Source organism: Octopus bimaculoides, chromosome 5 (assembly GCF_046866305.1).
Source record: "Octopus bimaculoides isolate indiv1 chromosome 5, ASM4686630v1, whole genome shotgun sequence".
NCBI lineage: Eukaryota > Metazoa > Mollusca > Cephalopoda > Octopoda > Octopodidae > Octopus > Octopus bimaculoides.
Window position 1 is genome coordinate 114,440,735 of NC_142932.1, and position 20,429 is coordinate 114,461,163.

General features: G+C 40.2%; 1 protein-coding gene and 1 long non-coding RNA gene across 2 annotated transcripts in view; both read left to right on the plus strand.

Moving 5' to 3' along the window:
- LOC149135701 (uncharacterized) lies at positions 1–6,809 on the plus strand. The gene is made up of 2 exons (XR_016242028.1): positions 1–1,795; positions 5,732–6,809. It is a non-coding gene; the product is annotated as an uncharacterized LOC149135701 (long non-coding RNA).
- Positions 6,810–7,461: 652 nt separating this feature from the next.
- LOC106869676 (ATP-dependent RNA helicase cgh-1) overlaps positions 7,462–20,429 on the plus strand; it is a 35,920-nt gene continuing 22,952 nt past the window's right edge. Inside the window, exon 1 of the mRNA XM_014915498.3 lies at positions 7,462–7,721. The gene's annotated coding sequence lies outside the window, so the exon portion shown is untranslated. The remainder of the gene's footprint in view (positions 7,722–20,429) is intronic.

Sequence of the window (20,429 nt, forward strand, 5' to 3'; positions counted from 1 at the left end):
CAACAGAAACAGGAAGTAAGAGAAAGTTGTGCGGTGAAAGAGTACAGCAGGGTTCGGCACCATCCCCTGCCGGAGCCTCGTGGAGCTTTAGGTGTCTTCGCTCAATAAACATTCACAACGCCTGGTCTGGGAATCGAAACCACGATCCTATGACCGCGAGTCCGCCGCCCTAACCACTGGGCCATTGCGCCTTCACAAGGTGGGCGCATACACATAAGGACTAACATCACGTTCTTTTCAAAATTTCAAGTTTTATCTTATAGATATGAATGTAATGTGTATTAGTATGTATGTGTGCACGCTCACCAATATTTTTCACATTAGATTCTGATATAATCCTAATCTACATCACCTGAAAGGTATTTGCAGAAAATTTCGTCAAAAAATATTAATTTTTTAGACAGTTATGAGGAAAAAATTCGGGGGTGGGAGCAGAATGACTAGGTACAACTAGGTACACATGGGTACAGTTAGCCTTAAGATCTCCTATGTCTAGGGGCCCAATTCTGCTCTACGTAAGTTTTAACTTACTCTCAATAAATAAACCTAATACGACCCTGTGCATCATTCATTTGCCCAGGAGCCTCCAATGCTGCTAAGGAGGCTCTGGGACTTTTGTTCTAAGTACGTTTGTTGTTGTTGTTTAACCCTAGGATCAATCCTGATTGAGCAAATCCTATAATCAAAAGCAATCGACACATGATCATCCTGCTTCGATTTAGTATTTAAAACTACATTATCCTCGGTTTCATGACCTTCCTGAAAACGCTAGTAGTAGTAGTAGTAGTAGTAGCAGCAGCAACGACGGCTGCGGTGCCAGGAGAGGTGGTGGTGGTAGTAGTAGTAGCAACGACGGCCGCGGTGGTGGGGTAGTAGTAGTAGTAGTAATAGTAGTAGTAGTAGTAGCAGCAACAGCAGCAGCTGAAATAGTAGTAGTAGTAGTAGTAGTAGTAGCAGCAGCAGCAGCAGCAAAAGTGGCAGTAGCTGTCGTTTAGAGCCAGGTCAATCCAGGAAAGTTTCCCCTGTTTTTATTAATTTGCTCAGAGCAGTTGCTGAGCAATTATCGATTAGACACTTATAACCAATCAAAACAGGCTCAATCCACTTAGCTGTTTTCTCCTACGTCGGTTTACATTTTGGCGGGAAAGACAGTTTGGTGTCATAAGACAGTGTTTCTAGATGACGTCACAGGTGCAAAGGGCTACTCCACTTTCCCTTGTAATTATGCAGACTCTGCATACATTGTAGAGAGAGAAAGTGAAAACAAATCTAAATTTGGAAATAGGCATGTCACATGACAGATGACATGTGATCACAGTAACAAGCGTGAGGCAGTAGTTGTCGGGGTTACAGAATCAATAAGAAATCCTCCGTGTGTTCACTGTCCTGCTAGAAATAGCAACCAAATTTCTCTCAATCACACTTCACTTTAAAAAAAAAAAAAAAAAAAAAAAGATTTCATGGATCTTGTTAAATTTTTTCTAATCACTTAAATTATTTCAAATTTTTTAGCAGAATATTTTCTAAAATATCTGGTGAAAATGTGCATGCTGCTGATAAAAACTATTCATTTCTTTCAAGAAATAAAGAAGTTACGACAGTGTAGAAAAATCTGGTGGAAATTTGAAACACTTAAAGTGGTTGGATGTAATTTAACAAGATCCGACATATAATAATATACTCGTAAATATATCATGTATAAATGGCCACAGATCATAGATCAATTTGATGAAAGCTGACATTGGAATAAACAAGGAGACAAAACATTGAGGTTATTGTAAATATATCGTTTATCGTAAGTGTATCAGTTACCAAGGGTTAAAAATTACTGTTTTTTTTTAAGCATGTTATCGTAATTATTATATTTTGATATCTGAAATAATTCTTATCAACTTTCAAACGTATGCTTTTTGGAGGGGTGGCTAACCCTTGTCTAGGCAACAACCCCCATGCTGTAGCGTTTACGTGTAGATTTGGGCACTACTATACAATACGGGTCCCGTCATTTTGTTTCCATTATCCTGAAAATTTCAAGTGGATTTCAGTACGTGCTTTTATGTGGAGCAATAAATAATATGGAAGAGTAGGCGGGTGGAGATGGAGTATATGTAATCTGGGTATACCCCCCCCTTTTAAATTTTTTTTTTTTTTTACGGAATCCTATGTTTCAGACCATGGAGAATCCGATTCTGAAAAAAAAAATTTCAAAAATCTCAATTTCAAAATTTCGACCCCCCCCCCCCCGGTTTTTATATAGATCCACAGGGTAAACCTAACCCTAACCCTAACCCTAACCCTGACCGTAACCCTGACCCTAACCCTAATCCTAACCCTGACCCTAACCCTAACCCTAAACCTAACCCTAACACTAGTTTTGTGAGATTTGGCTGTTATTTCTAGCATGTAAATAGCCTGCTTGGTGGGGGGGGGGGAATTGAAATTTTTCAAACATTTTTTTTTCAGAATCGGAATCTCCATAGCCTAAAACGTGGGATTCCGTAAAAAAAATTAATAAATAAGGGGTGGAAAGGTTCAGATTACATATAGTCCATCTCTACCAGTAGGCGTTCTAAAATTCACAAGGTTTTATAATACTAGGAAAGAGATAGAATCTCGCTAAATTCTCAAAAGGCAAGCTAAAATATTTTCATGAAACTTTAGCTATAAAACCAGCCATTTAGAATATTATTTTAAAGTGTTGTAGCAGGCTTCCATGAATTCGAACCTGGAATTTTTAAGATCCAAAACCAAAACAGCTGGCAAATAATTTTACTATATTTGGTAATACTCTTTCTTCTAAAGGTACAAGGCTTCAAATTACATCAACCCCAATGCTCAACTGGTATTTATTTTATCAACCCCAAAAGAATGAAAACCAAAGCCAACCTTGGCAGAATATGAACTTAGAAGTGGAAGAAAAGCATTTTATCTCAAAAGCCTCTCTTTTAGAGCGAAAGGCAGACTGTATGATGCCTATGTGCAAACAGCCATGTTACACAGCAGTGAGACATGGGTTGTGACCGCTGAGGACATGAGTAGGCTTGTAAAAAATGAAGCTAATATGCTTTGTTGGGTGTGTAATGTCAGTGTGCATACATGACTGTGTAAGTGTCTTGAGAGACAAGTTTGGGCATAAGAGGAATCAGATGTGGTGTGCAAGAGAGACAACTGTGTTGGTGTGGTTATGTGATGCATATGGATGAGGACAGCTGTATAAAGAAGTGCTGATCTCTAACAGTGGAAGGGACCTGTGGAAGAGGTAGACCCAGAAAGACATGGGACAAGGTGGTGAAGCATGATATTTAAATGTTGGGCCAAGACTTTTGGTGATATACAAGCCAAGTGAGATCGTAGTTGTGGCTAGTGTCACATCAATGGTACCCATGCTGGTGGCACATAAAAAGTACCCATTACACTCTTAGGGTGGTTGGCTTTGGGAAGGGCATCCAACTGTAGAAACCATGCCAAATCAGATTGGAACCTGGTGCAGTTCACTAGCTTACCAGTTTTCACTCAAACTGTCCAACCCATGCCAGCATGGAAAGCGGACGTTAAATGATTATGATGACACTGATGATTCTGTCTGCTTGTCACCTTTATATTTAGTATTATTAACTAAAGATAATTACCACTGTTGAATAATAAATACTATATTTAGTAATATCCAGCCAACCATCTGTGACATCATTTTGTGATAGCAGTGATAGTGAAAAAGGAATGTTTAATGTTTACTCTTTTACTTGTTCCTGTCATTTGACTGCGGCCATGCTGGAGCACCACCTTTATAGTCGAGCTAATCGACCCTAGAGCTTATTCTTTGTAAGCCTAGTACTTATTCTATCGGTCTCTTTTGCCGAACCGCTAAGTTACGGGGACGTAAACACACCAGCATCGGTTGTCAAGCAATGCTGGGGGGGGGGGACAAACACACACACACACACACACACACATATATATATACGACGGGCTTCTTCCAGTTTCTGTCTACCAAATCCACTCACAAGGCTTTGGTCGGCCTGAGACTATAGTAGAAGACACTTGCCCAAGGTGCCACGCAGTGGGACTGAACCCGGAACCATGTGGTTGGTAATCAAGCTACTTACCACACAGCCACTTCTGCACCCATTACACATAAAAGATTTATGGAATATCCTAGAACTTCTTGACAGACTCATAAAAACACTTGGATTCAGCTCTTTTAGGAATTTTTTCATATTGCAGCCAATTAAATCAATTCTTCCAGGTATATTGTTGTGTAACCTCACTAGTTGTGATAAAGCAAACCTAATTGATATGGTAGGTAGTCAAAAGAATGACTAGGTACAACCAGGATCATCTTAACACATTCTATACCATGCTGAATTTCCCTTAGAAATACATAAAGGGTACATGTGTCTGTGGAGTGCTCAGCCACTTGCACATTAATTTCATGAGCAGGCTGTTTCATTGATCAGATCAACTGAAACACTTATCATAACTGGTGGAGTGCTAGTTTTATATTCACCCCCCTCATCTATTCCCTATCTTTAACCATCCACCACTCTCACCATACACTCTTGCAACCTCCTGGCCCTTTTTTCTCCACTCACTTTCTTGTTTATTAGGGTCCATCCTCAAACTTCATCACTACTATTCTATCTCTCTTTCCTTCACCACATTAGTTACTTCAACCCTTTCTTCTATAATGTGAGTAACCATTTAGCTCCTCTACAACAAACCTCTTCTGCTCTGGACCCTTTTTTATACTCTAACTTCTCCTCTCTTAGCACAAAGCTGCTTGTCTCTATTATGGCCTCACTCAGTCAAAAGGAATCTTAAACTTCTGACCTGCGTGACAACCTCTCTTGTGCCACTGAAAAGGCACTCAATGCACTATATGGTTGGTGTATAGGCAGCAGTGGATTAACCTATAAGCAAAATAAACACATGATTAGCACATCAAGGGATGCAGGTGCACCATTGAAATAGTAAATGGTTTATGGCACAAAAGAAATCACTTTAAACTTGTTCTTGAGAAGACCTGTCCAGCCATGTAAAACTGAAATCATGGCCAATGCCAGTGTCTTCTGACTAGTACCTGTGCCAGTGGCACATAAAAAGAACTGTTTGAGTGATGGGCCTGACTGAGGTAGTGACAGGTGATTGAGACCTTTGGCATTATACCGTGCTTGTGTAGACCTGTCAATCCAAGTGAGAGCGTAGTCGTGGCTGATGCTGGTATCACGTCAATGGCACCTGTGTCAGTAGCATGTAAAAAACAGCAATTACACTCTTGGAGTGTTTGGCATCAGGAAGGGCATCCAGCCACAGAAACCATCCCAAATCAGACTGGAACATGGCACAGCATCCTGGCTTACCAGTTTTCAGTCAAACTGTCCACCCCATGCCAGCATGGAAAGCGGGTGTTAAACAATGATGATGATGTTTGTATGATCAGAAATATAATTTCGAAGTGTTCATAGTGTCACAGTGAGGATCTGATCAAAGATTTTGTGAGTAGAAAAAAAAGTAGGAAAAAGCTTTTCAAATATAAAGTGGAAGTGTGCAAAAAGAAACATTATTTTCCATCTTAGAATTAGTTTTGTTTCATTTTGAAAAATTAAATTTTATTTTATGGTTTATTTTTGTTTATATTTTGTATTACATATACAGGGTGCGTAAGGTATTTGTGGGCATATGTTAATTTGACTATAGCAGCATATTTACCAACTTAATATTTTCTATATTTCAGAATTATCAATGGCATATCCTATGATTACGCAAGAAACGAAGAGGCATGCAGTCATTGTGACTACAAAGGTTGAACATAGCAATTTAGAAATAATATGATTTTGCTAGATCCTTCGTCTACGAAATTTGCAAGGTGTCAGAGGATAAAGACGGAAATGTATCGCCAGTATCAAAATGTAAGAAACATTGTAGACGCACTGATACTATTAGCACACCAAGAATCTATTCAACAAGTTATGCAGACCATTGATGACAATCCCAGAAGATCCATGAGGTCAATTACAAAAGAACACCATGTGACAGAAGGAACAATCTGAAATGTTGTCCGCAAAGACATCAGGTACAAATCTTATGCAATGAGAAAAGGTCATTTCATGTCAGAAGCAGTGAAGGGAAATTCCTTAATGAGATCTAAAAGAGTCTTGAACAAACTTAAAACCCCAGCAGAGAAAGATGCCATTTGGTTCCTCTCAGATGTGAAAAACTTTGATGAAGATCAGAAAGTAAACAGAAGAAATGACAGTTGGCTATGTACAGACCCTTTGGAAGTTCTCAAAGTAACGCATACAAAATTTCCTGCAACTGTCATGGTTTTGGGGGCTGTCAGCAATGAAGGACATGTGATGCCTCCTCACTTCTTTCCATAATGCCTTCGAGTAAACTCTGCTGCCTACATAGATGTTCTGAACACAGTGGTTAAGCCATGGATCGATAATATATGCAATGGAAGACCTGTGTTTCAACAAGACTCAGCACCATCATACAAGGCTACAGCAACACACAAATCAAGGATGGAAAATTTTCATGACCACATAACCTCTAACAATTGGCCTCCTAGCTCCCTAGATCTCAATCCATTGGACTACTATATATGGAGCATACTTGAGAAAGAGGTTAATGAGCATCCTCATTACACCAAAGAATCCCTAAAATCCTCCAGAGTAATATCCAATATGAACACAGACCACTTGATCCTAACATGTAGGCGATTCAGACCTCACATAGAAGCCATTATTGAAGCTGAAGGAGATTTTATTGAATAAAATGATGAAACAATATGTTTATTCTTATCCTCGAAATCTTTTTCAGTAAAAAGTCATTATTGTCTGTTTCTAGGAGTTATTTTTGTGTAAGTATATAACTGTCCTCAAATTCATTATGCACCCTGTATATGACTCTTAATCTAGCATTGTATACAGGAAAGGCATCCAGTTGTAGAAACTATACCAAAGCAGACACTGTTACACAATACAGTCCTCGGACAGCATTGGATCTTGTTAAGCCTTCCAACCCATGCTGGTATAGATGATGAATATTAAAAAACATGATGATGAAGGTGGTGGTAGTGGTGGCGAGAACGATGATGATGAGGAGGAGGAGGAAGATTTAGATGAATGTTTATAGTTTTTTTTGTTTTTTTTTTCTCTCAAAGTCATTATTCTTTAATGAGAGTTTTTGATTTTTCATTGTCTAATTGTGATTCATGAGTCAAAATTATCACAATTGCTTCCTAGTCAAGAGAAAGATTAAAAACTGGTTCTTGACCAGGCTAAATCTCTAAACCAGAGATAGAATTGTTTTGTACTTCAACAAAAACAAAAAAACAAAAAACAAAAAAAACAATTGCATTAACAAAAACAATGTTTATTCAGATTATCTTAATGCTAGTACATTTCTTTTATCAAACTGATAAGAGCTATTTTTTCCAGCATTTAGATAATCTAAACAAATATTGTTTTAATAGTGTGGTTCTTTTTGGTAAAGTTCAAAACAGTTCTATATGTGATAGGAAGATACAAATCAACCATTCATTATATTTGTAATTTGGAAACTGTGAGATGTTCTTGTTTCTAAATATTCTGAATAGTTGCTGGAATTTGTACTTTTGAAATCATTCAAGTTGACAGACTCTGTGTCCATTGTAACTAAGAGTTCACCTGCTTGATTTTAACCCTTTTGGTACGAATCTACCTGGGACTGCCACTGAGACTGTAAGTATGATACACACTTACTGTTTAAAATTTTCTACATCAGTGGTTAGTCTTTTACTCTTTTACTTGTTTCAGTCATTTGACTGCAGCCATGCTGGAGCACCACCTTTAGTCGAGCAAATCGACCCCGTACTAAGCCTAGTACTTATTCTATCGGTCTCTTTTGCCGAACCGCTAAGTGACGGGGACATAAACACACCAGCATCAGTTATCAAGTAATGCTAGGGGGACAAACACAGACACACAAACACACACACACACACATATATGTATACATATATACGACGGGCTTCTTTCAGTTTCCGTCTACCAAATCCACTCACAAGGCTTTGGTCGGCCCAAGGCTATAGTAGAAGACACTTGCCCAAGGTGCCATGCAGTGGGACTGAACCCAGAGCCATGTGGTTGGTAAGCAAGCTGCTTACCACACAGCCACTCCTACGCCTTGATTTTCAGCGGAAATATCTTCCTATACCATTGTTTTTCATAAACTGCATCTGCTTATAGACTGAATCTCAGGTTTTCAACTGAAATAAGTCAACACATTTTGCGAGGATTCATGTACCCATAAAATCAGAACCATACACATAAGTTAGGAGCTGAAATTTTCAGGATTGACTGGGTATAAGGATTACTTTGCTTATGAAAAATTTCAGACAGTTTGAAGGACATCATCTTTCAGGCTTGGTTCAGAATGAGCTGGAAAACCCCATTAATTAATTAGTAGGATGAGAGGCAAAGTTGATCACGGCAGGATTTGAAGTTGGAATGTTAAGGGCTGGAACAACTACCCAAGGCATTTTGTCCCGTACCCTAATGATTCTGCTAGTTCATCACCTTTAACCCCTTAGCATTTGGATTATTCTGTCAGAGGTAATGCTTATTTATTCACATTGCTTTAATTTAATCATGCGTTATGTTGTAAATTAAAGAATGATATTGCAGGGTTAGTGTGATAGGCAAGATATGGCAGAATTGAACATAAAATAGGTAGAACATTTGGGCAAATGTTAAAGGGTTAAAAGAATTATAATAAGGCAGCGAGCTGGCAGAAACGTTAGCACGGCGGGCGAAATGCTTAGCAGTATTTCTTCTGCCGTTACGTTCTGAGTTCAAACTCCGCCGAGGTCGACTTTGCCTTTCATCCTTTCGGGGTCGATAAATTAAGTACCAGTTACACACTGGGGTCGATGTAATCGACTTAATTACTTTGTCTGTCCTTGTTTGTCCCCTCTTGTGGGCAATAAAGAAATAAGAATTATAATAAATAAAACAGAATGAGAAACAAAAGTTTAATGAGCACCTATTTATGTGCTAAGTTTCTTTACTAATTCACTGTTTAAACAGCTCTAACAAGCCATTAATCCTCTCTTGATCTTCTCGTCAGCCATCAGGCTACATTCTCAGCATCAATGATAGAAAAATAAAATAATTTTTTTCTTAGCAAATAACTTTGCTTGTAGTGGAGTTACTAGAAACTTGGCATCTCTGTATATGCATGTTGGCACAAATCCAAACTGCTTATTCACTTGCACATACTTTAAAATTCTCTCAACAGCTTTTGCAACCTAGTTCTATCAGTTTGAAGCCTTTAAAAAAATTCTCTTTCCAGTGCAATCCTTTTGGAGTTGAAGCAGTCTATGATAATACTGACTTAAATAATTAATTAAATTAATAACTAGTATAGTTCCTATATAACCTAATCCTCTAAGCAACTCACTAGCCACTCTTGTTCTCATTTTCTCAATAGCTTTATTCACCATACTTCAGTGAAGGTTTATTGCTGATAATGCAGTTGGCTCCACTGGTAGTAGGTATTCTCTCCTAATCTCACACACTACACCTCATACAATCAGTAAAGAAGCCTCTGCTTGGTCCATTAGAAATAGTAACTAAATCTTCCTGAAATCATATTTTCTTCTTTTAAATAAGATAAAAGAACATTTTAGATAATGTGGTTCTACACACACGGGTGGTTATCATCATCATCATCATCATCGTTTAACGTCCGCTTTCCATGCTAGCATGGGTTGGACGATTTGACTGAGGACTGGTGAAACCGGATGGCAACACCAGGCTCCAGTCTGATTTGGCAGAGTTTCTACAGCTGGATGCCCTTCCTAACGCCAACCACTCAGAGAGTGTAGTGGGTGCTTTTACGTGTCACCCGCACGAAAACGGCCACGCTCGAAATGGTGTCTTTTATGTGCCACCCGCACAAGCCAGTCCAGGGGCACTGGCAACGATCTCGCTCGAAAATCCTACAGGAGCCAGTCAGGCGGTACTGGCAACGGCCACGCTCAAAATGGTGCATCTCATGTGCCACCCGCACAAGAACCAGTCCAGGGGCACTGGCAACGATCTTACTTGGCTTGCCGGGTCTTCTCACGCACAGCCCATTTCCAAAGGTCTCGGTCCGTAGTCATCGCCTCGGTGAGGCCCAATGTACGAAGGTCTTGCCTCACCACCTCAGCCCAGGTCTTCCTGGGCCTACCTCTTCCACGGGTTCCCTCAACTGTTAGGGTGTGGCACTTTTTCACGCAGCTATCCTCCTCCATTCTCACCACATGTCCATACCAGCGCAATCGTCTCTCTTGCACGCCACAACTGATGCTTCTAATGTTCAGCTTTTCTCTCAAGATACTTACACTCTGACGGGTATTCACATTGACATTACACATCCAACGGAGCATACTGGCTTCATTCCTTGCGAGCTTACGTATGTCCTCAGCAGTTACAGCCCATGTTTCACTGCCATGTAGCATGGTTGTTCGTACGCATGCGTCATACAGTTTGCCTTTTACTCTGAGTGAGAGTCCCTTTGTCGCCAGCAGGGGTAAGAGCTCTCTAAACTTTGCCCAGGCTATTCTTATTCTAGCAGCTACACTTTCAGCGCACCCACCCCCACTACTAACTTGGTCGCCCAGATAGCGGAAGCTATCGACTACCTCTAGTTTTTCACCCTGGAATGAGATAGAAGTTGTTTCCTGTTTGTTTGCAGTCTTTATTGCACCTGAACATCTGCCACAAACAAAAACTAACTTGCTAGTTAACCTGCCTTTGATGTTGCTGCACCTCTTATGTGTCCATAGCTTGCACCGGGTACATCTTATAGAGTTACTACCTACTCCTTTTCTACATACTGAGCAGGGCCATCTACCTGAAGGGGTTTGTGTTTTATCTACCTTCCTACTTATTAGGATTTTGGTTTTAGCTAGGTTGACTCTAAGGCCCTTCAATTCTAGACCTTGCTTCCACACCTGAAACTTCTCCTCTAGTTCTGATAGTGACTCCGCAATTAGGGCAAGGTCATCAGCATAGAGGAGCTCCCAGGGGCAACCTGTCTTGAACTCCTCTGTGATTGCCTGGAGGACTATGGTAAATAATAGGGGGCTGAGGACGGAACCTTGGTGGACCCCTACCTCTACCCGGAATTCATTGCTGTACTCATTTCCAACCCTCACCTTACTGGCCGCATCTCTGTACATGGCTCGCACAGCTCTCACTAGCCATTCTTCTATCCCAAGTTTCCTCATTGACCACCAGATAAGGGATCGGGGGACCCTGTCAAAGGCTTTCTCCATGTCAACGAAAGCCAGGTACAGAGGTTTATCCTTGGCTAGGTATTTCTCTTGCAACTGTCTCACTAGAAATAAGGCATCAGTAGTGCTTTTACCTGGCACGAACCCAAACTGCATCTCATCTAAATTGATTCGCTCCCTAATTAGTTGGGCTATGACCCTCTCTGTAACTTTCATAACCTGATCTAACAGCTTGATGCCTCTGTAATTATTTGTATCTAAAGCGTCCCCTTTACCTTTGTAGCAGTTGACTATGATGCTGCTACACCAGTCATAGGGTATGACTCCTTCGTGTATCACCTGGTTCGTAATACGGGTGACTAGGCTATAGCCAACACTGCCAGATATTTTGAGCATCTCTGCAGTGATTCCTGATGGGCCGGGGGCTTTCCCGGTCTTCATACTCTTAATTGCTTTATCTACCCTGGTACTATCAACTCGGATAGCTGGTCCCTCTATTGGGTCGACATAAGGCAGGCTCTCTTTCTCCCATTCATTCTCTTTATTAAGCAATCTATCGTAGTGGCATCTCCAGACCTCTTTCTTTGCATCCTCATTTAATGCAAGCGTACCATCATCCATGCGAACACATTTCTCTCCTACAACATCACTATTCTCTCTCCTACACTGTCTTGCAACCCGAAATACCTCGAGTCTTTGGTCCTCACGGCGCAGAACATTGGCAAATCTTTCCTTATCTGCTTCCCCTCTGGCTAAATAAACCTGTCGCCTAGCCTCCCTTCTGGCACATTGGTACAATTCCCTGCTACCACCGTTCTTCCAGTCCTTCCAAGCTTGTTTCTTTTGTCTAATAGCCCTGTCTACCTCCTTGTTCCACCACCACGTTACTCTGGGTTGGGAGGGGACCTTACACCACCCACAAATCTGGTCGGTGGCTTTCAACAGGTTGTCCCGCAGAAATCTCCAATTGTCTTCCACGTTGTATGATGCTATATCCCCTTCTATTTCGTTAAATGCTTCAAGTAACTTGTCTCTAAGTCTCTGTCCGTTTGCAGGGTCTTTAAGCTTCCACACCCTTCTTCTCCAAGCCTGTCTAATTCTGGGCACCCATTTTGCCTTGATCCCAAAGTCGCTAACTACTATGTACGTAAGAAATTCACTTTCCAAATGCATGGTTTCAGGTTCAGTCCCATTTGATGGCACTTTGGGAAAGTTTTTTTCTACTATAGCCCCAACCCAATTAAAACCATGTGATTGGATTTGGCAAATGGAAACTTATAGGTTATTAAGTATCATCAACACCACCACCACCACCACCTTCATCATCGTCATTGTCATCATCATCATCATTTAATGTCCATCTTCCATGCTGGCAAGGTTTGACAAGGATCCAGTGTCTGCATTATGCTCCAGTGTCTGCTTTGGTAAAGTTTCTACTGCTGGATGCACTTCCATATATGAGTTAATTTTATAAGAAGTTATTTTGGAAAGGGAAAAATATACAAGAAATTAGATCTAATACAGAAAGTATAAAGGGAAATATGAGTGTTCCCATATTTCTTGTCTCTGATGATGGAATATTATTTATTTCCCTGAAACAGCTGTAAGCACTAGTGTAGCTGGGAGTGGGGACAGTAGGGGCAGTCTCCCCTGGGTAGTCTGGCCTGGAGGTCTGCCCCGGGAGGTTCGCTCTGAGTGGTCCGCCCCGGGTGATTCGCCCCAGGTGGCACTTTTAAAGGGGGCACCACTTTTGGGTCTGCTGCAGGCAATATGTGTTTTTTGTGGGGTCCAGGGGCAGCAAACAGAAGGGCCGCCCTGGGCAGCACACACAGTAGCTATGCCAATGGCTGTAAGACCACCTTTCTATTTATAAATGTCCTATAAATATCACATTGCCTTGACCTTGATATTTTATTTAACACACACACACACACACACACACATATCATCATCATCATCATCATCATCGTTTAACGTCCGCTTTCCATGCTAGCATGGGTTGGACGATTTGACTGAGGACTGGTGAAACCGGATGGCAACACCAGGCTCCAATCTAATTTGGCAGAGTTTCTACAGCTGGATGCCCTTCCTAACGCCAACCACTCAGAGAGTGTAGTGGGTGCTTTTACGTGTCACCCGCACGAAAACGGCCACGCTCGAAATGGTGTCTTTTATGTGCCACCCGCACAAGCCAGTCCAGGGGCACTGGCAACGATCTCACTCGAAAATCCTACGGGAGCCAGTCAGGCGGTACTGGCAACGGCCACGCTCAAAATGGTGCATCTCATGTGCCACCCGCACAAGAGCCAGTCCAGGGGCACTGGCAACGATCTTACTTGGCTTGCCGGGTCTTCTCACGCACGGCACATTTCCAAAGGTCTCGGTCAGTAGTCATCGCCTCGATGAGGCCCAATGTATGAAGGTCTTGCCTCACTACCTCAGCCCAGGTCTTCCTGGGCCTACCTCTTCCACGGGTTCCCTCAACTGTTAGGGGGGTGTGGCACTTTTTCACGCAGCTATCCTCATCCATTCTCACCACATGTCCATACCAGCGCAATCGTCTCTCTTGCACACCACAACTGATGCTTCTAAAGTTCAGCTTTTCTCTCAAGATACTTACACTCTGACGGGTATTCACATTGACATTACACATCCAACGGAGCATACTGGCTTCATTCCTTGCGAGCTTACGTATGTCCTCAGCAGTTACAGCCCATGTTTCACTGCCATGTAGCATGGCTGTTCGTACGCATGCGTCATACAGTCTGCCTTTTACTCTGAGTGAGAGTCCCTTTGTCGCCAGCAGGGGTAAGAGCTCTCTAAACTTTGCCCAGGCTATTCTTATTCTAGCAGCTACACTTTCAGTGCACCCACCCCCACTACTAACTTGGTCGCCCAGATAGCAGAAGCTATCGACTACCTCTAGTTTTTCACCCTGGAATGAGATAGAAGTTGTTTCCTGTTTGTTTACAGTCTTTATTGCACCTGAACATCTGCCACAAACAAAAACTAACTTGCTAGTTAACCTGCCTTTGATGTTGCTGCACCTCTTATGTGTCCATAGCTTGCACCGGGTACATCTTATAGAGTTACTACCTACTCCTTTTCTACATACTGAGCAGGGCCATCTACCTGAAGGGGTTTGTGTTTTATCTACCTTCCTACTTATTAGGATTTTGGTTTTAGCTAGGTTGACTCTAAGGCCCTTCAATTCTAGACCTTGCTTCCACACCTGTATGTATATATATGTATATGTGCGTGTGTGTGTTCTGATGGATACTGGTATCATGCAATTGGCACCTGTGCCAGTGGCACGTAAAAGCACCCATTACACTCTCAGAGTAGTTGGCATTAGGAAGGGCATCCAGCCATAGTAACCGTGCCCCTCAGCCTTACCAGCCCTGGTCAAACTATTCAACCCATACCAGCATGGAAAGCAGACATTAAATAATGATGATGATGATCATGATATATATATATTCATTTTTTTAATATTTGTTTCAGTCATTTGACTGCGGCCATGCTGGAGCACCGCCTTTAGTCAAGCAAATCGACACCAGGACTTATTCTTTGGAAGCCTAGTACTTATTCTATCGGTCTCTCTTGCTGAACCACTAAGTGACAGGGACATAAACACACCAGCATTGGTTGTCAAGCGATGTTGGGGGCACAAACATGGACACACAAACATATACATATATATATATATATATATATATATATATATGTGACGGGCTTCTTTCAGTTTCCGTCTACCAAATCCACTCACAAGGCTTTGGTCATCCCGAGGTTATAGCAGAAGACATTTGCCCAAGGTGCCACACAGTGGGACTGAACCCGGAACCATGTGGTTGGTAAGCAAGCTACTTACCACACAGCCTATATACATATATATATATATATATATATATATATATATATATATATGTATGTATGTATATATATATATATATATATATATATATATATATATATATATATATATATATATATATATATATATATATATGTATGTATATATATATATATATATATATATATATATATATAGATATATATATATATATATATATATATGTATGTATATATATATATATATATATATATATATATATATATATATATATATGTATGTATGTATGTATGTATATGTATGTATGCGTGTGTGTATGCTTGTGTGTATGAATGTATGTACACACCCATTTCTATATATACACATGTATTGCTCATTTACAAATAACTAGTTGTATTATATGCATTATATAAAATGATTTGCATTTTTTATTCCTTGTGCAACAAAATCAAGGAATCTCTTTCTTTTCCACAATCATTTGCAACATGTTATTCTGTGAACATATCTATACATATTTGGGTCAACTCTCCAATAAGTCACGTAAGCTTACATTTTGTGAGTATTTAAAATAGAAACGGAATCAACCAGCACAGCTACCTACCAGAGTATTTCTATGTTACAGCGCAGACTACAAGTATGTATGTGTGTGTGTATATAAATACATACATATATACACACACATATATTTATATATGTATACATACATACACACACATGTATGTATGTAGTGGTTGGTGTATTTAAATAAGAAATATTATATGTATATCCATCCATATATAAGTGTGTGTGTGTGTATGTATGTATGTATTCATATATACATATAAATATATATGTATGTATGTATATATATATATATATATATATATATATATATATATATATATATATATACATATATATATATACATATATATACTATATATATATATATATATATATATATATATATATATATATATGTATGTATTTATATATATATATATATAAATATATATGTATATAATATATATATATATATATATATATATATCATCATCATCGTTTAACGTCCGCTTTCCATGCTAGCATGGGTTGGATGATTTGACTGAGGACTGGTGAAACCGGATGGCAACACCAGGCTCCAGTCTAATTTGGCAGAGTTTCTACAGCTGGATGCCCTTCCTAACGCCAACCACTCAGAGAGTGTAGTGGGTGCTTTTACGTGTCACCCGCACGAAAACGGCCACTCTCGAAATGGTGTCTTTTATGTGCCACCCGCACAAGCCAGTCCAGGGGCACTGGCAACGATCTCGCTCGAAAATCCTACGGGAGCCAGTCAGGCGGTACTGGCAACGGCCACGCTCAAAATGGTGCATCTCATGTGCCACCCGCACAAGAACCAGTCCAGGGGCACTGGCAACGATCTTACTTGGCTTGCCGGGTCTTCTCACGCACAGCACATTTCCAAAGGTCTCGGTCAGTAGTCATCGCCTCGGTGAGGCCCAATGTACGAAGGTCTTGCCTCACCACCTCAGCCCAGGTCTTCCTGGGCCTACCTCTTCCACGGGTTCCCTCAACTGTTAGGGTGTGGCACTTTTTCACGCAGCTATCCTCATCCATTCTCACCACATGTCCATACCAGCGCAATCGTCTCTCTTGCACGCCACAACTGATGCTTCTAATGTTCAGCTTTTCTCTCAAGATATATATATATATATACATATATGTGTGTATATATATATATATATATATATGTATATATGTGTATATATGTGTGTGTGTGTATTTATGCTCATATTCTCTTTTACTCTTTTACTTGTTTCAGTCTTTTGACTGTGGCCATGCTGGAGCACCGGCTTTTAGTCGAGCAAATCGACACCAGGACTTATTCTTTGGAAGCCTAGTACTTATTCTATCGGTCTCTCTTGCCGAACCGCTAAGTTACGGGGACATAAACACACCAACATCGGTTGTCAAGCGATGTTGGGGGAACAAACACACACATACAAACATACACACACACATACATATATATATATACATATATACGACGGGCTTCTTTCAGTTTCCGTCTACCAAATCCACTCACAAGGCTTTGGTTGGCCCGAGGCTATAGTAGAAGACACTTGCCCAAGATGCCACGCAGTGGGACTGAACCCGGGACCATGTGGTTGGTAAGCTAGCTACTTACCACACAGCCACTCCTACGCCTATATGCATAATTATTTATAAATGCTCATTCACACACACACATAAGAGCTGAAATATCGAAACAGGAAACAAATGAAACATGTGTAATGGTGAATAAATAATACCAAAAAAATATTTCCAACTTCCTGTTTCGCTATATTTATGTATGTATGTATGTATGTAGATAGATAGATAGATAGATAGATAGATAGATAGATAGATAGATAGATAGATAGACAGATAAAGAGAGAGAGAGAGAGAGAGAGAGAGAGAGAGAGTGAGGGAGGGAGAGAGAGAGAAATATACTTATGTTACATGTGTGTATCTGTGAGTGACTACTTATGTGTGTGTATGTCTGCTACTCATTCTCTCTCTCTCTGTCTCTCTTTCTGGCTGTCTGTCTCTCTATCTTTGTCTGTCTTTTTCTTTCTCCCTCTCTCTCTCTCTCTCTTTCTCTCTGTGTCTGTCTGTCTGCCTGTGTCACTCTCCACCCCACTCTCTCTCTTTCTCTTTCCTTCCAAATTAACTGCATTGCACAGTGAGATGGATGTTTGAAACCATTCTCTCCAGGACAGCCATTCCCATTCTGTTGTATCTATTTCAGAAAAGGAATGTTGTGAATGATGCTTTAGCAGAATGTGGTACATAATGAAGACATATACACATGAACATATATATAATGTATATATCATCACCATCATCATCGTTTAACGTCCGCTTTCCATGTTGGCATGGGTTGGGCGGTTTAACTGAAGACTGGCGAGCCAGAAGGCTGCACCAGGCTCCAATCTGATCTGGCAAAGTTTCTACAGCTGGATGCCCTTCCTAACGCCAACAACTCTGTAGTGGTTGCTTTTACGTGCCACCACCACGAAGGCCAGTCAGGCGGTACTGGCAACAACCATGCTCAAAAGGTCTTTTTTACGTGCTTATTGCACGGGAGCCAGTCTGGCAGCACTGGCAACGACCACGCTCGAATGTTGTTTTTCACAACCGGCACATGTGCCAGTAAGGCGGCACTGGCAATGATGACACTCGAATGGCGCTTTTTATGTGCCACCTGTATGGGAGCCAATCAAGCAGTACTGTGATTGGCCATGTCAGCGATTTTGATTTTGATTTTTTTATTATTTCACTTGCCTCAACAGGTCTTCGCAAGCACAATTTCTTGTCCAATGAATGAGAAGTACTCATAAGTGGGCTGGTTACACCCACTGGCATAGGCCACAGGTTATAGTCTCACTTGGCTTGTCGGGTCTTCTCAAGCACAGCATATCTCCAAAGGTCTCAGTCACTAGTCATTGCCTCAGTAAGGCCCAATGTTTGAAGGTCGTGCTTCACCACCTCATCCCAGGTCTTCCTGGGTCTACCTCTTCCACAGGTTCCCTCAACTGCTAGGATATGACACTTTTTCACACAGCTGCCCTCATTCATTCACAACACATGACCATACCAGTGCAGTTGTCTCTCTTGCACACCACATCTGATGCTTCTTAAATCCAACTTTTCTCTCGGGGCATTTACACTCTGTTGTGTATGCACACTGACATTACACATCCAGCGGAGCATACTAGCTTCATTCTACCTACGCCTTTTGTACAGATCGAGCAGGGCCATCTACCTGAAGGGGTTTGTGGTTTGTCTACCTTCCTACTTATTAGGACTTTGGTTTTAGCTAGGTTGACTCTAAGGCCTTTCGATTCTAATCCTTGCTTCCACACCTGAAACTTCTCTTCTAGTTCTGATAGTGACTCAGCAATTAGAGCAAGGTCATCAGCATAGAGAAGCTCCCAGGGGTGTGTGTGTGTGTATATATATATATATATATATATATATATATATATGTATGTATATATATAATTATAAATAATGGCAAAAAGAAAAAAAATTTCTTTGCCAAGATGCTGAAAAATAGACGCTAAATCGTAAATAAAATATTTTCACTTGTATTATTACACCATGTGTCGAAATGAGGAAAGCAAGCTAACAGAAACTCATAAAAATATAGTTATCCCTGAATCAGTTCCGATTTCTGGATTAATCCAAAAAGGATTTTTCTTTCATCAGCAAGGAACATAAAAAGAAATAAATGAAATACTTAGACATACCACGGAAAAGCAGATGCAAAGTCATGAATACATTTGAGTACCCCAAATATATCCAAATTAAAATTCTGTAGCAAACCTCAGCACAAGTGTAGTCGGTCTGTAAATGCACGCAAGTGGTCAACCAGTCTTGAAGTGAATGAGAATTAAATTACTTCTAAGATAAGGACAAAATTTTATCAGTCGCCAGCACACACACACACACACACACACATATATATATATATATATATATATATACATATATATATATTTATATATATATATATATATATATATATATATATATATATATATATCAAGTAGCTAGATATATGTGTGTGTGTGTGTATATATATATATATATATATATATATATATATATACTGCTTGAGTTGTCTAAGAGACCATTGTCATTACCCCTTCCACATTGGCTATCTCTGACGAGCATATATTGTACAACTGGTTTGTTGCCTCCAGTATTTGATTTCATGCGAAACTGATTGGTAAGACCAGCCGTGATGGATAATTAATTAATACTATATAATTCAGATAGTGCTCCAGCATGGCCGCAGTCAAATGACTGACACATGTAAAAGAATAAAAAAGTAAAAGAATATATGTTTATATGTACACACACGTGCAATGGTCTACAATAACTTCATACATACATACACATGCGTACACTTATGGTGGCCTGCACTAACTTTATAGTTAGAGTGATACAAGAAACATTAAGCTAACTCATGATTATTGAAAATCAATGAAATTTCCTGTTAGTATTTTGTGAACCCTCCTTTATCTAATATCATTGCTTTCACTTGATTAGGCACCAATGGTAAACTGATTCATGTTTATTCACTTTCCAGTCAATTTAAACTTTCGGTTCTATAACTGATGGGTTTTTCAAGGTTCTTGCATGCCGCCCTCTATGGAGATGTTCCTATCTGTGGTTCACTTAGATAAAGATCAGGCCTGTGAGCAACCTATTTCAAAGATTTGATTCAGTGTCCTTTATCAAATTTGAGAATAGCTTGCTTGTATGACAAAGTAGACCCTT